Here is an 18,008-nt window from a genome sequence, read left to right on the forward strand (position 1 = left end):
CCTCTCAGGATACCTTGTGTCGTAGTTGCATGTACCCCATGCACACCGTTTGACCATTTTTAAATTTCAAATCTCCGAAAAAGCTCATAAAACCGAACAAAACTGACTTTCTGTAATGCATTACAATGAACGTCCAGGCAGAAAATGTCCAAGTGTATGGGAATGGCTATTCACACTGTGATTGGCTCATCGCGTTTGAGGCATACCTGTCAAGTTTTGGATTTGAAAATGAGGGAAATTTTCCGGCGCCCGCCACCCCATCCAAGCTCCAGTATCCCTTACATTTTAAGACAGGTGTACAGGAAATCTAAAATAACCACTTGTCAACCAGACCCGCTGTCGACACTAACCTCGCGACAACTGCCACCCAGGCTACTGCAGGTGGCAGTTCTCATGAGGCTAGTGACAGAGTTCAGTTTGGAGAGGCAGAGGAATGTTTTTTAAAAAAAATTATATTATAATACGGGAGATTTACGGGAAAATACTAATATGGGAGGACGGCGGGAAAAAGGGGTAAAATACGGTGTTTCCCAGCCAAAACGGGAGACTTGACAGCTATGGTTTGAAGGCGGGACTTAGCCATAGGTCAATTGGTTGGGCAGAGTGAGACCATGAAATGGAAGGTGAATGTGTGTGTCACACGCCAGATGCGTGAGAGTTGGTTCTTAGAACCTATAGGAATGGTATAATTATGAGGTTTTTATCTCTGGTGGAATTCACTTACATTTTAGTGTGCCATCAGCTTATTAATAGCATTTTAACCCAAACAAAGAAAAGCGTAAAATTTCCAGGAAGTTAAGTATGGCTTTAAGGCACAGTCACACTTTAGCGAACAAAGGCGAGTGACCATCGCCTGCTGAGGCGACACTGGTGCTGAACAGGGGCAGTGCCACATGTGACAAGCACGGAGCTAGCTTGCTAGCTAACAAATGTTAGCTAATAAATATTGGTAGGGGAGAGTTGCCACAACTATAACATTTTTCATTTTTAACTGTTACTCAGAGATCGTTTTACCTGTAAGATTTTCATGATTTTTCGTGTGAGTTTTCATGACTAACAACAATATTTCAGTCAAACAATTGTTATGTTGAATTCATACCAAGGATGTGATCAGATAATGTCTATAAACATATTGATATTAATAAAACTTACTAGATGCAGCAGCTGGTGCATTCATATCCTTCCTTGATGGCAAGTTTACTGATTACACCAACATTGTTTGCGCATTTGATTGATGGCAGTTGTAAAAATACTATATAGCACTAATCTAATTTAGAATATAATTGGATGACATCTGATTGAACACAGAGTGCATGCTTTTTGGGGACGTCTGTGTGAAATGGTGCACTGACCCCTAGAGGGTCGAAAATGTAGCAACATTCCAGATCATTAAGCTTTACAGGCTCTGCTAGAATCACACAGTCCATTTATCTGTCAGTTTTATTGACAAACCACTGACATACAAGTTATATATATGTAATATCATATACAAGTTAGGTAATCAAGCTGTGCTTATAAATCACAAATGAGCCACTGGTCACACACTTTGACGCCAGGCAGTATCTCTCATGTGGGCCAACATGTACTTCTCATGGCCATTATCATACAGTATCAGCACTCAGAAAACCACAGCCAGTGGCAGTTAGGTGGGGTCAACCACACATACCTTCTTTGATATTAGTTGAGGCTGCAATTTAGCAGGTCAAAGTTAATCTCCAAAAGTTGAACTCCACTGGAAGCAAGTGTTTTATTCATTTTATCCCTTTCTTTGCATTGAATGGAAGTGAACGAGAGGCAAGTATATTTAATCTAAATATTTAATTCACACATGTGTGACCTTGCCCTTAGTCCATCTCTCAATGCTTTCTTATTTCCCTGTCTTTGGCTCTCAGCCGCAAGGCCTTTTTTTTTTTTTTTTTTTTTTTTTAAACAAAAAAACACACAAATACAGTTCAAATATAACAAAAATCTGAGTTATTTCATCAACAGGTTGACACAGTTGTTTTAGCAAATGTTACTCAAATGAGGAAATAGTGCATTTTGGGGGGATTGTTTTGGCAGTGGATTAAACCACATTTGGAACTCTCGTGAGTTTTGAGGGCATTTGTGTGACTGAGTCAAAACAAACTACAGTTTATGGTAATAACTGTAATACATTGATTTGGTATGGCACCTATTACAGAAACAAAATTGACAAAGTGCTTCACAAAAGACGATAAAAACATGCTATTAATTAAAGCTGCAAGCAGCGATGAACGGGCCCTCACAGTCCACGCACGTCGGGGCATGCTGCCGACGGGGGGCGTGCACCTAAACGTCTTTTCAGCTGTAATAAATTAAAAAATAAACGTTATCTCTTACTTACATTTCCATTTGAAGATTTTCCAATTTACTTCCATTCACACTAATTAGACTGCCACCAGAGCGCCACCTATTGGCCAATTTGCACCGAATTTTGCACAAACCCTCATCGGGCCATGGAACACAATTAGCAAAAGCGTTGTGGTAATCGGACTGTATTTGGGCAAGATATGAAAGACTGTCTGTTTTGAACACAATGTGCAGGAATTTGTTGTTTTATATTTTGGCCGTTTTTTGGATGATCAAAATTCTTTTGATAACTTTTTGTCAGGAGGGTCCACAGATGCTTCATGCAACCCTGCTGAAAAAAACAGCTTAGACCAGCTTAGGGTGGTTGATGGTTTTAGATGGTTTTAGCTGGTTTAACAGGCTGGTTGATGGTTTTAGATGGTCTTAGCTGGTGGGTTTAGATGGTAAAACTGGCTGGTTGATGGTTTTAGATGGTCTTAGTGGGTTTAGCTAGTTGATGGTTTTAGATGGTCTTAACTGGTTGAACAGGTTGGATGATGGTTTCAGATGGTCTTAGCTGGTAGAATAGGGTGGTTGATGGTTTTAGCTGGTTGATGGTTTTAGCTGGTCTTAGCTGGTTCAATAGGCTGGTTGATGGTTTTAGCTGGTCTTAGCTGGTTCAATAGGCTGGTTGATGGTTTTAGCCGGTTGATGGTCTAAGCTGGTTGAATAGGGTGGTTGATGGTTTTAGATGGTCTTAGCTGGTTGATGGTCTAGAAGCTGGTTGAATAGGGTGGTTGATGGTTTTAGATGGTGTTAACTGGTTGATGGTCTGAGTTGGTTGAAAAGGCTGGTTGATGGTTTAAGATGGTATAAAATGGTTGATGGAATAAGATGGTTGAACAGGCTGGCAAAGCTGGACCAGACTCGTCAACCAGCCATGTTACGCTAAGAAGGTAGGGTGCTGCTGTAAATTCATCTAAATCCTAAAAGACACTATCTACCACCCACCTGATGAATCTCACATGAATTAGGGCTGGTGGTAGTGCCTCACGACCGAAGAGTCCTGAACATCTTTTCCCCCAGGCTCAACCAGCAAGAGCAACCTCCCCTGAGCTTGCCAACAATCCCCCCTAGCTAACACTATTTCCAATAGCAATGCCTGAATACTGTCAATGTTCCTTTATTACATGTGCCACAGTCTTTCCAATTGGATTGAGTAAGTAGCTTAAGTGTTACTGCACCGACCAGACTGCTGCGATTGTCAAATGAAAACAATAGTTTGGTAGATTATCATATTGTCAACTACCAGATTGTCAATATTTGTATTTATAGTTGACCGCACATTGTAGGGACAATCTGTAAAATGTGACAATAAATCGATTCCATGTTCCAACACTAGAAGCAGTACTCCTGAGCTGATCCCCGCCCATTAGTGTATTTTTTCTGTGGCCAAAGTGTTAAAATATGGCAGCTGGAGCTGTGTTGCATCTACCTAGAGGTCAACTAAAATCACCTGGGAGGATGGGCTTGAGTGTGACTGGCAGACACTCCAATGCCTTCAAAGGAAAAGTCAAATTACAACTGGACACAGCAAAAATTGCAGACATTCTTGGTGAGCACCAACTTGGAGGAAATAACTTGATACATTAACCCAGAAGTCTTTGTGTTCATATATATAATCCAAAAAACTTCAACCAAAAAACTTCAAAATAAAGGATGCACACCATTATGCCATGCCCAAGCCATATCCGAAAGCTTAGGCCGATCTGACAAACAGTCAGAGAGATGCAAGCCACAGACAGACACACAGACGCTTCTTGCTTTATAGATAGATAACCAAAACAATTTAAGCCTATAGGCCTTTTGCGCAACAGCCATTCTGACAGCAGATACTTTCACATGTGAGCCAGACTGACATATGTGTAAATTTGGAAATACAGGCCGGGTATTTTATTTATTTATTTTATTTTATTTTTTATTTTATTTATTTATTTATTTTCTATTTAACACAATAATAACACTAAAAGAGCCAGGAGAAAACCAACATTTGGGGAAATTAGCTTGTCTAATAACTTTTGCAGAGTAAGCTACACTGACATAGTACCATCAGTGCATTTTGGCACTTTTAAGGGAGAAAGCAAGTCAACTAGCTGGTTCAATGTTAAATGAGCTAGCTAGCGAATTTAAAGGTTTTGAACAAGCTAATTTCCCAAAATGTTGGTATTTGCCTTTAAGGATCAAAATGACAACAGTAGCAGTGATGCATCCTTAATTATCACTGTTTCCAGATCAACATTCCCAGATAGCAAAAGATGTTAAATCAACATTGAGTTATGGTCAAAAAGGTTGATTTTTAGTTAAGGTTTAAAAATCAATGGTTGATCAACCTTCTAAAATTTTTATGTTGAAAATATATCATTGAATCCACATTGTATGATGGTTGAGATTGTAGATTGAAATGCCAACACTGAATCAATATTGTTTTACTAATGCTGTTTCAATCATAGACTGAACTAGGTGAGACCATATAATGAGAGGGTGGGGGGGTCTCATACATTTTAATTTAAGCACCTTTTGCTGTGGACGTACCTTTTTACTATGTTAAAGTCTTCTGAAGGTTTGTGTAATTTATAATGACAAAGACATCTAAAAGGTGCTTTTGAACAGCGACAGCAAGGAGTGGAACAGCCCAACACTCCAAACTTTAAACCTAGTGAAATGGTACATCCCAGGTAACGTTAAACAGCCGCCAAGAAGGAGCTGGGTTTGCCATTCCGTTTGCCAAGAAGAAGAAGCAGTCATTTTCCTCCTCCTCCCCTTTGCCCGTGCTCGGCTACTGCTCAAGTAAGTTGGGAATATTACTGATTTTATTGATTCTACGAATGATAACTGCCGCTTTTGTGCTTAACAGAGTTTATTAAATTTTTTAAAGTTTTGTTTTAACGTTACCTGGCACATTTCGAGCATACAGCATCAGTTTAGCCACATCAGTTTTAGCTAACAGTGCATTTTGGCTAACGATAACTTCCCAGATAGCACACATACAGTACAGGCCAAAAGTTTGGACACACCTTCTCATTCAATGCGTTTTCTTTATTTTCATGACTATTTACATTGTAGATTCTCACTGAAGGCATCAAAACTACGAATGAACACATGTGGAGTTATGTACTTAACAAAAAAAGGTGAAATAACTGAAAACATGTTTTATATTCTAGTTTCTTCAAAATAGCCACCCTTTGCTCTGATTACTGCTTTGCACACTCTTGGCATTCTCTCCATGAGCTTCAAGAGGTAGTCACCTGAAATGGTTTCCACTTCACAGGTGTGCCTTATCAGGGTTAATTAGTGGAATTTCTTGCTTTATCAATGGGGTTGGGACCATCAGTTGTGTTGTGCAGAAGTCAGGTTAATACACAGCCGACAGCCCTATTGGACAACTGTTAAAATTCATATTATGGCAAGAACCAATCAGCTAACTAAAGAAAAACGAGTGGCCATCATTACTTTAAGAAATGAAGGTCAGTCAGTCCGGAAAACTGCAAAAACTTTAAATGTGTCCCCAAGTGGAGTCGCAAAAACCATCAAGCGCTACAACGAAACTGGCACACATGAGGACCGACCCAGGAAAGGAAGACCAAGAGTCACCTCTGCTTCTGAGGATAAGTTCATCCGAGTCACCAGCCTCAGAAATGGCAAGTTAACAGCAGCTCAGATCAGAGACCAGATGAATGCCACACAGAGTTCTAGCAGCAGACCCATCTCTAGAACAACTGTTAAGAGGAGACTGTGCGAATCAGGCCTTCATGGTCAAATAGCTGCTAGGAAACCACTGCTAAGGAGAGGCAACAAGCAGAAGAGATTTGTTTGGGCCAAGAAACACAAGGAATGGACATTAGACCAGTGGAAATCTGTGCTTTGGTCTGATGAGTCCAAATTTGAGATCTTTGGTTCCAACCGCCGTGTCTTTGTGAGACGCAGAAAAGGTGAACGGATGGATTCCACATGCCTGGTTCCCACTGTGAAGCATGGAGGAGGAGGTGTGATGGTGTGGGGGTGTTTTGCTGGTGACACTGTTGGTGATTTATTCAAAATTGAAGGCACACTGAACCAGCATGGCTACCACAGCATCCTGCAGCGACATGCCATCCCATCCGGTTTGCGTTTAGTTGGATGATCATTTATTTTTCAACAGGACAATGACCCCAAACACACCTCCAGGCTGTGTAAGGGCTATTTGACCAAGAAGGAGAGTGATGGAGTGCTGCGGCAGATGACCTGGCCTCCACAGTCACCGGACCTGAACCCAATCGAGATGGTTTGGGGTGAGCTGGACCGCAGAGTGAAGGCAAAGGGGCCAACAAGTGCTAAACACCTCTGGGATCTCCTTCAAGACTGCTGGAAAACCATTTCAGGTGACTACCTCTTGAAGCTCATGGAGAGAATGCCAAGAGTGTGCAAAGCAGTAATCAGAGCAAAGGGTGGCTATTTTGAAGAAACTAGAATATAAAACATGTTTTCAGTTATTTCACCTTTTTTTGTTAAGTACATAACTCCACATGTGTTCATTCATAGTTTTGATGCCTTCAGTGAGAATCTACAATGTAAATAGTCATGAAAATAAAAAAAACGCATTGAATGAGAAGGTGTGTCCAAACTTTTGGCCTGTACTGTACATCTGGCCGATGTCGGCCTGAGGACGACACATCGGCCCTGAATTTATAACGTCTGACAAGCGTTGGCCGCATGGGCGGATATCTTTAAATTTAATACTCTTTTGTCCCAGCTCATCAAACGTCTCTGTTACGTCGGCTTTGGGTCGGCCCAGTGCCGTAGAATGTCTGCCCACATACGGAAGTCGCCGCAGAGGCGGGATTTCATCTCCGCGATGTTTGTTCAGAACTGCACACAGCATCTCATCGCAGTTGGTTTCAGGTAAGCTAACTGGAATAAACTGGCAGAAAATAGCTTTGTTGTTTCTTCTGTGACCGTTAAAAGAGGTTCCTGGTGAGTGGCGAGGCACGACTGGGTGTATATAGCTTAGCACATGTCCCCACCAACTAACGTTATCTTTCGTTAGCTGTTAGCTAGTTTAGCGGTTTAGCTCATGTTATGCTAACAGGCTACAACTGTGGTGTTTTCATTTTATTTTCCCTAGTTGACGTTATTTGCTCATCTGGTTATCGTGAGCACTCATTTTGGGTTAAAGTGGAAGTGCCCGGAGCTGCCACCCGTGGTCCCGCAGCCCCCCGGCCTGACCTCCGGGGCCCTGGACGTGTGCTCAAGTGTCTGGGAGAGGAGCGGAGAGGAGCGCGGAGGTCAGGCGGGGCGGGCCGACACTGTGTATCCCAGAACGGGTGCTGAAGTGTCGGTGAGACCAGCAGAGAGGAGCGCGGAGGTGAAATAGTGAAGTTTAAGGATGCCTTCAGTATGTTGTTAATGTGATTTTATGGGCAATTTATCAGTCGAGGTCTCCTCCTCTGCAAAGCAAACTGACCCGGTGGCTACAGGTAATAGAGCATTTTTGAAACCACAGTTTTTCCGAGATGAAGGACTGATTGTTGAGCTGCTGTTAACAGTTAACGGAGTTAACGGATCCTGTTATTTAACCGTTTCAACACTAAATTAAGCAGAGTGACGGACCCAAAGCCTTCAATCTGGCTAAAAGACAGCTGAAATGCTAAAAAAAAATACAGTGGTGAAGTTGGGATTTGTTTCTTGAAGTTATGTGCTCATCATCTTTTCTGTGTCTTGCAGGCTGCCAGGAGAAGCGGACTGGCCGTCAGATATTGTTTGTGGAAATTTGAAAATAAAGTTTGTCAAATTGACTTTTGTCTCTTCATTGTGCACACTTACATACGAAAAAGGGTAACAGTAAGCTATTTTTGAATGTTAGCACTGATTTCTCACATTGGATGGTGAAATATTTGTAGTTTGAAAGGTCCGACCTAAATGAATAAAGGTCGTAGTTAATGAAGCATATGAATATTAATGAAGGAACGCCTACTGAGCGCAGCTTATTTTATTGATCGTTTGAACGTCGCGTGGTGGTCATTTTCGATTAAAGGCCAACGTCTCAGCGACGTCTTGGCAATGAGCAAACGCACTCCCTGCTACGTCTTAACGATCTAAACTTGATACATCGGGCCGACGTCGGCCAGATGTATGTGTGCTATCTGGGTTACTGTGCATGGTAAAATCCTTTGTTAATTTAACTTTGAGAGTAACGATACACGAAGAGTCCAAAGTAGCACTCAGCACCCGCTAAAGGCTTTTAAATTAGTCTTCGGTGTGTAGACCAACTGAAAAAAGCGGCTGGTCTTCTGTGTTGTGATCAGGCTAAAGTTAACGCGGGCTCCACCATTAAATTCGTTTGAATGTAATGGCGGCAGAGAACAAACTGAAGGCTCTACACTGAAACACACTTAAAGTGCATTCTCACTGAGGGCAAATATCCGCGCGGATTATTCTCGCGGAAAAATATTGATTTCATGGGTACTTATGGAAGTTTGCACACCAAGGCAGAACTTTCGTGCGGTGAAAAAAGTTTCCGCCCAGACTTTGACCCCCCACGGAATTCGCCGGCGGAACTACGCAGCTGGGCCTGTGAAATTGTTCGTTTATAGTCGCGCAGACCCAGGAGAGTCCGAAATCCAGCTAGGCAGGACAGTATGGGAGAAAGGTTGATAAACCTTGTTTCACAGCACTCCATCCTTTTTCGTAAAAGACGGGATGATTTTATGAACAATGAATTAAAGGACAACGTCTGGTAGTCCATTGTCCAGCTTGGTGGCTGCGGTGAGAGTGGTAAGTTAAGTGCTAAAGAAAGTTGATGTTGACACTTGTTAAACGTTAGCTTGCTAGCTCGCTGCTGCTGCTGCTACTACTACTCAAATCCATGTTCACCCACACCCGTTCAGACTGCGCGGACTTGGAACACAACAACGCGTAATTCCACACCGTGTCCGTACCGCGCCTGTGTGTATGGTTTGAGCGCGGAAAAGCGCTGCGCAAATATTCCGCAAATCCGTCCCACATTTCCGTATCGCGGCAGTGAGAATGAACCTTTATGCTTTCTAAGATAGCAGTGAGGACCGGTGAGGACGCCCTGTGCTAAGGTTACTGTAGGACAGTGTGTTTCAAACTTGGGGTCGGGACCCCACGTGGGGTCGCCTGGAATTCAAATGGGGTCCTCTGAAATTTGTAACAAGTGAAATAAATAAATGGAATAAATAGAATAAAATAAAACTATAATAAAAACCACACATAATTTAAAACAACTGTATACTGCATTTTCATACATGAAATAGCCTAAATGTGGTATAAAACTAACGGTTATTTTCAACATAATATAAAAAAAACTATTACATGATTGAAAAATCAATTTTCGCATAAGATTGTCTGTGTTTTGAATGTCTTAAGTCTTTCTAACTGTCACTCAGTATTTTGATGTCAGTAGTGTGATTTAATTTATGGAGGAAAGTGAAAAAACAGCAGATGTTTTTGCTTTATTTTATGTTTATTCTATTTTCAGTTTATATTTGTTTTGTTTGTTCATTACTACTGTGACTACATGCTACTAAAATGCTGATAAAAAATCACATGAGGCCATAATGATATGTGTATAGCAAATTAAAACAGTAAAAAGCAATTCACTGGCACTGGACACTGATTTACATTGATTACATTACATTGATTTTGTCAGATAAATCTCTTTATTGCAACAATTATTTTTTGTGGTATTGCAACATAAAAAATTAACCCATTCTGTTTTTCTTTCAGCCTCCAATACAAGCCATTTCCAAGAGGAGCAGAAGTTACAGCCAAGTAAACAATTTGGATGTATATATATATATCCCAACAGATATAGCAGGATCCAGTTCGAGGCAATACACCCCCCACAGTCGCCCTCAACATCCACAAAATGGTATGTGATAGCACTCCTCACTAATAACCACAATTTATTAATTTAGAGCACGTAAAATAAAATTATTTGAACAAATTAGATTAGTCTTGTTTTTGTGTATCTGTTGGAACCTTTGTTATTCCTACCTCCAGACATCTTAAGGGGGAATTAAAATATGTATAGAAATGTTTTTTGTGATCAAAACTAAAGTGGGCTGAGGTGGGGATTATATGTGGGTGGCCATGGCAGACTTGAAGTTAAATAATGCCTTTCAATGTGTGCACTGATTAAGGTGCGTGGATGCTTGTTTTATACTAGGTGTAAGCACACAGATGCAAGGTCAAAGTCAGTACACCAGGCAGCTTTTGAAAGGCAATTCTATTTCAAATTGTGTAATTCCTTAGTAATTTGCAAGTTTTACTTTCTCTCTTACTAACAATTTTCTTTTTTTTATTTTTATTTTTTTTTTTTTAAAGACCTTTCCATCGAGAAGATGACCACAATGCTCGCTGAAGTAGTAGTGGTAGTAAAGGAAATGTCAAGAGATGTGCAGTTCATCAAAAGTGAACTGGCAGATGCCAGATTTACTCCAGGTGGTCACAGGGGACCAGCGCCAGGCACAACCCTTGAGATGACTCCCATTGACCTGCCGATCATGAATGAAGACAACTTCAATGAGGCAGAATCATCACTGAAGAATGAATCAGTTTGTCAAAGCATGGTAATTTATTTGACAAACTGAACTGCAATATACTTAACACCTTACAATCTACTGCCTGTACAGTATCATAGGAAAAAAAACAAACATAGGAAACAACTTCATATATCACAGCCCAGTATGAGCTAAGGGTGGGAATCTCTGGGTACCTCACGATTCAATTCCTTCCTTACCTGCCTAGGGACTATGGGTGGAAATTAGCAAAGCTGCTATAACCTGGCATCTTTTCTTGTTCCTACAAGATTAATGTTTATTTGTGCATTGTCCCTGTTTTAAATAAATACATTTCTATTCTATTCTATTCTGATTGAGAGGGCCACGATTCGATGATAAAATGATTCTTGATGCAAAAATAAAAGGATTCCTGTGTAGGCAGCATCATGATGACAACCACTTCTCTCTCTCATCTCTAGATTGCTCGCTTGGCTTTGGTTGGGGGCACCTCATCAGACTCTATGATCAGACGGATGCTGTCACCTGCCTTGACCAACTCCCTGGCCTGTCATTTCAACTGGGCTGGCAAAGGAAACAAGCAGCCATTCAGTCGAACAGTGATGCAAGGCTGCATGTTTGGTATGTTTGCTCACCTGAAAATGGTTTACTGGCAGGAGGTCCGCGGGGTCTTAAAAAGTATTAAAAGTTGATAAATCAATTTTGGGGAAATTAAGACCCTTAAAGTATTAAAAAGTCTTATCACGACTTAAAGAGGTCTTAAATTTTGAAGGTATTTTTCTGAATTAGCTGTCTAAAGAGTTTGAGTCCTCAAAAACATTGTGAAAGTGCGTGAATTTATTTGTTTTATTAAAAAACAACTATTATGTGTGCCAGAGCGCACTCGGGCAAAAATTCAGAGGCACAAATGACTTTTCAAAAGACCAGAGAGCACACAAAGTACACTCTGGCGCTCTCAGGGCATATCACGAATAAAAAAAAAAAAAGTAAAATAAACTTTGCCTTTGATTTATTCTCCCAGCCTATTTGAATTCTGTTGTATAATAGTGGTCTATAGTCTTTATCACAAACTAAAACTGTTAAGTTAAAGGTGTCACTGATGTAAACGGTTACAGCTCAAAGTGGCGGTGAGGTATTGAAATTAACGTCAAGATTCCTGTGTATTCCCTGACTGGGTTAAGTTTAGGGAGGTGGTGTTTGTAGTTAATGACTATTCGCGGATTATGGATTTGTACAGCAGAGTGGCATATTTTCAAGTAAGAGGAAATTATAATATTAGACAAATACAAACAAACACAAAATCCAACCTAAAGACACTATATTAATTATTACAGCTGCCAAAAATCTCAGACACTAAATCTGTCAATCATTTATTTTAATTTTATTTTTTATTCATTTATTTGACAGGGACAGTGCATGTTAATAAACAAAACTGTAAACATGCCAGAATTAGCCAAAAGGCTAGTTTTCGTCTATAGTACCTGGCCACATGTAAAGTTGGCATCCTAAAAATGAAAATAAAAGCACAGTTTATCACAATCATGTTCAGTAAATATGTTTGTTCAGCACACTGATATAAATGTATTCATTTATTTATTTATATCTCATCTCTTTCAGCTGCTGCTCGACAGTTTGACACAAACTATCCTACCTAGACTTGAGCAATACCATTAAAAAGTGGCTGCGTTGTGCTCCAGAGCGGGAGGGAGGCATCACAAGGACCCCCCCCCCCCCCCCCCCCCCCCCCCCCCCAATCTTATTTTGTTTGTGAAATCTTTTCGTGATTTGGGGATGACAGACCTGGTAGTTTAAAGCTATAACAGACCTGGTACTGTAGTTTAAAGTTGTCATTTTGTGAAATGTTTACGTAAAGTTTGTGGAGATGACAGACCTGGTAGTTTAAAGCTATGACAGACCTAGTACTGTAGTTTAAAGTTGTCATTTTGTGAAATATTTACGTAATGTTTGTGGAAATGACAGACCTGGTAGTTTAAAGCTAATGGACCTGGTACTTTAAAGCTGTCATTTTGTGAAATGTTTACTAACTTTTGCTGTCAGTGTGAAATGTTGACAGAATGTTTGTGGGGATGACAGACCTGGTAGTTTAACATGCTGACAAAGATACTGGTAGCTTCAAGCTTTTGTGAAATGTTTCCAGAATGTGTTTTAGAATAAACGGGAACATTAAAAACCTGTTTTCAATCTTTTTTCTTATCTTTTTTTTTCAGTTAATTTTTCTTAATTAATTAATTAATTAATTATTTTTTTAACTTGAATAATTATTAATAAATAAATAAATAAATAAATAAATATTCTAATGTTGAGGTGTGCTCGGATTATTTGAATTGCGGTAGCCTAATTGGTGATCAGCCTTACCAGCTTACACCATCCTGACCAGCTAAGACCAGCCCGACCTGCTAGTCTGACCAGCCAAGACCAGCCTGACCAGCTAAGACCAGCCCGGCCAGCTAAGACCAGCCCGACCAGCCAAGACCAGCCTGACCAGCCAAGACCAGCTTGACCAGCCAAGACCACCCTGACCAGCTAAGACCACCCTGACCAGCTAAGACCACCCTGACCAGCCAAGACCACCCTGACCAGCTAAGACCACCCTGACCAGCCAAGACCAGCTTGACCAGCCTAGACCAGCCTGACCAGCCAAGACCAGCCTAACCAGCTCATACCACCCTGACCAGCTAAGACCAGCTTGATCAGACCAGCCAAGACCAGCCAAGACCAGCTAGACCAGCCAAGACCAGTTAAGACCAGCTGACCAAAACCTAGCTAAAACCATCAAACCATCAAACCAGCTAAGACCAGCTTGACCAGCCTAAGCTGGTCTAAGCTGTTTTTTTCAGCAGGGAAAGTTTGGTGCAAATCAGTCAAATCGCCTAGGAGGAGTTAGAAAAAGTAAGTTTTTCATTCATTCATACCACGGAAGTGGGCGTGGCTTACACCACACAATTCAGCTGAATTCAGAGAACACGTAAATAGAAGGTTTAACAATGTGCGACATATTATGTGGGAGTTATTAGCCAAAAATGCTTTTGCATTGAAAATAGCGCCACCTGCTGATCATTTTTGGTGTGTGAGTTACAGGGGCCAGTCTATACCACCCCTATCAATTTTATTTGTGTGAGTGTTATGGTGTTGGCACAGTGCCAAATATTAAATTAGACGGCCACCAGAGCGCCACCTAGTGGCGGATCGGTAAGTCCTTCGTCAGATATCCTCAGGAGGGCATTGACAATAATTATACCAAGTTTCGTGTTAATCCACCCAACTGATGTTGAGTGTGTGCGAAGTTTCATGCCAATTGGTTTCATGCCAATTGCCTGGGAGGACTTCGAAAAAGTAGGTTTGCGACATTTTGCGAATTTGCGGGGAAAAAACGGTAGGCGGAAATGGGCGTGGCCTATACCACACGATTCAGCACAATTCACTGAACGTGTGGATATAAGGTTTTTGAATGTGCGACAAAGTATATGGGAGTTATGAGCCAAAACGCACTTTCCTTAATAATAGCGCCACCTAGTGGTGGAAATTCAGGACGACAATAGATTATAAAATTTTTCGCCAGGTGTGACTTATATTCCAAGTTTGGTGAGTTTTGGGGTATGTTCAGGCAGTGAAAAATGCGATCATTTTGGCAGAAGAAAAAATAAATAAATAAATAAATAATCGGGAGAAAAACAATAGGGACCTTGCAGGTCTCCTGCTCGGGCCCTAATAATCGGGAGAAAACAATAGGGACCTCGCAGGTCTGTGACCTGCTCGGGCCCTAATAAAACAAGATAATCTAACAGTAAAAACAAATGTCACAAAATAAAAGGAAAAGAAAATAATGATGATGCTGGAAGTTACCGACCAAGCACAATAATTCTGTGGGTCCACAAAATCAGTCTCCCATTCCTTGTTTATGGAGCAGCTCCAGACTTTATACCCTGTGACATCACAAGTTTGAGACTTGCTTCTCTGGTTTCTGGCTTTGAGAGAGCTCATGTTCACAAATATTTATGAACTTTTCAAAGGCCATGGAAATGACATATTGGAATTCTCAATTTAGCAGGTGTTCCCCTTTAAAGTTAGCTTTTCTTAGCTAAAAATGTGTCTAACTTCTTCTAACATGCAGTCTGGTTACTGTGTGCTCATACTTCCAGACATTTTGTTGATACAAAACCCACTCACATGGACCACATATACTGCACCAAACATGACTCTGAAATCATACAGGAAAGTGATTCCGTAATCTCCACACAATTCTGACTTTCCCACTAATCTTATGGCCTGCACCTCTCTGTTTGTGGCTTTAGGACACACAAGCATGTACACTGGATCCCCATTCATAATACACAGCCTAACTATTTTATCACCGTGTTGCAGATGGACAAACTTGTAACTGAGCACAGCGTCAGTGCTTAGTGGTGGAACTTCACTAGATGAGATAACAAAGTGAAGAGGCTATGGATGAAGTGGACCATATGGATTTACACTGAACAAAAATATAAACGCAACACTTTTGTTTTTGCTCCCATTTTTCATGAGCTGAACTCAAAGATCTAAAACATTTTCTATACACACAAAAGACCATTTCCCTCAAATATTGTTCACAAATCTGTCTAAATCTGTGTTAATGAGCACTTCTCCTTTGCCGAGATAATCCATCCCACCTCACAGCTGTGGCATATCAGGATGCTGATTAGACAGCATGATTATTGCACAGGCGTGCCTTAGGCTGGCCACAATAAAAGGCCACTCTAAAATGTTCAGTTTTATCACACAGCACAATGCCACAGATGTCGCAAGTTTTGAGGGAGCGTGCAATTGGCATGCTGACTGCAGGAATGTACACCAGAGCTGTTGCCCATGAACTGAATGTTCATTTCTCTACCATAAGCTGTCTCCAAAGGCGTTTCAGACAATTTGGCAGTACATCCAACCGGCCTCACAACTGCAGACCACGTGTAACCACACCAGCCCAGGACCTCCACATCCAGCATGTTCATCTCCAAGATTTTCTGAGACCAGCCACCCGGACAGCTGCTGCAACAATCGGTTTGCATAACCAAAGAATTTCTGCACAAACTGTCAGAAACCGTCTCAGGGAAGCTCATCTGCATGCTCGTCGTCCTCATCAGGGTCTCGACCTGTCTGCAGTTCGTCGTCGTAACCGACTTGAGTGGGCAAATGCTCACATTCGATGGCGTCTGGCATGTTGGAGAGGTGTTCTCTTCACGGATGAATCCCGGTTTTCACTGTTCAGGGCAGATGGCAGACAGTGTGTGTGGCGTTGTGTGGGTGAGCGGTTTGCCGATGTCAACGTTGTGGATTGAGTGGCCCATGGTGGCCGTGGGGTTATGGTATGGGCAGGCGTATGTTATGGACAACGAACACAGGTGCATTTTATTGATGGCATTTTGAATGCGAGATCCTGAGGCCCATTGTTGTGCCATTCATCCACGACCATCACCTCATGTTGCAGCATGATAATGCGCGGCCCCATGTTGCAAGGATCTGTGCTCAATTCCTGGAAGCTGAAAACATCCCAGTTCTTGCATGGCCAGCATACTCACCGGACATGTCACCCATTGAGCATGTTTGGGGTGCTCTGGATCGGCGTATACAACAGCATGTTCCAGTTCCTGCCAATATCCAGCAACTTCGCACAGCCATTGAAGAGGAGTGGGCCAACATTCCACAGGCCACAATCAACAACCTGATCAACTCTATGCAAAGGAGATGTGTTGCACTGCGTGAGGCAAATGGTGGTCACACCAGATACTGACTGGTTTTCTGACCCCCCCAGAGCCCCCCAGTAAAGCAAAACTGCACATTTCAGAGTGGCCTTTTATTGTGGCCAGCCTGAGGCACACCTGTGTAATATTCATGCTGTCTAATCAACATCTTGATATGCCACACCTGTGAGGTGGGATGGATTATCTTGGCAAAGGAGAAGTGCTCACTAACGCAGATTTAGATTTATATTTTTGTTCAGTGTATATCACTAAGTCACTCTGTAGGGCTCCTATCTGTTGTATACATTACATGTTTTCTATTTCTTCATAAAAAAGCAGACAAAAATGTCCCGAAAACTTTGATGTTAATAAAGTTGAATAAATGGGTTTTTAAAAATATGTATTTGGGTGGATTTATTTCCTTTCTTAGCTCTGTGAAAACGTGGTGTGAGATGACAGTAAGTGGACCCACAGCCCTGTTTTCTACTCTGAGCAGGACTGATTGAAAAATAATACAGAGATGTGTAATACACAGACACACTTTCACCCCTTATCAGTGTCAGTCAAGTGCACGTTGAGGCTTGAGTAGAATGAATTATACATAGGAGTATAGGTAAAGGAAAATAATTTTTACAAAATAACTTATCCTGCATAATACCACAATTCCCACAGGACTCCTTCACAACTAAAGCATATTCCTAAGGACTTTTTGTCATGAAAATCTAGTACTACTGAAATATGTAAAGTGAAATGCAGCATTGTGTGTGTTGGAATAAATATTTACATTCCTGATTTAAGGAAACAAGCAATAACTTGCAAAAAATAATTCATTAATTTTACATTGTCAGCAAAATGTAGGCTATTTAAGAAAAAACAGCTATTATGCAGAATGGCCCTTTGCAGAGTGTAATATTATTAGTATATCATTTCTGATTAACATTACATTACTTTTATTTACTGTAAAACCTCAATTAATAGCGAGGGATATTCAATCACTGAACTCAACAGGCTTATGTTTGGGACAGGCCTTTAATTCCTTTTACATAAAACTATTGCTTATAAGATGGATAATACGATCAAATTGTTTATTTAAACCAGTATGAATCTTACTTGTATAAAATAACATATCAATTATGAATCATTCATTTGATCCAGCTCCGATAGACACGGAAAGAGAGCTTTATGACACCCGTTTTATGGCACTCAAGGTTTACGGTACCTAGCACACTAACACAACACCACTTTAAAACAAAACTCATAACTTTAATTAATTTTTATAGAAAGAAACACATTCTTTTGATTGGAGGGAGTGTGGACATAAGAATTTTGAATAAATTACTGGGGAATCAAGAAAAGGATACATATTCTGGCTTTATGACTGCTT

General features: G+C 40.9%; 1 long non-coding RNA gene across 1 annotated transcript; it reads left to right on the forward strand.

Annotated features, from left to right (window-relative positions):
• Positions 1-10,160: 10,160 nt before the first annotated feature.
• LOC144463758 (uncharacterized) lies at positions 10,161-12,526 on the forward strand. The gene is made up of 4 exons (XR_013491767.1): positions 10,161-10,240; positions 10,696-10,940; positions 11,351-11,510; positions 12,507-12,526. It is a non-coding gene; the product is annotated as an uncharacterized LOC144463758 (long non-coding RNA).
• Positions 12,527-18,008: the final 5,482 nt, after the last annotated feature.

Source organism: Epinephelus lanceolatus, chromosome 6 (assembly GCF_041903045.1).
Source record: "Epinephelus lanceolatus isolate andai-2023 chromosome 6, ASM4190304v1, whole genome shotgun sequence".
Classification (NCBI taxonomy): domain Eukaryota; kingdom Metazoa; phylum Chordata; class Actinopteri; order Perciformes; family Serranidae; genus Epinephelus; species Epinephelus lanceolatus.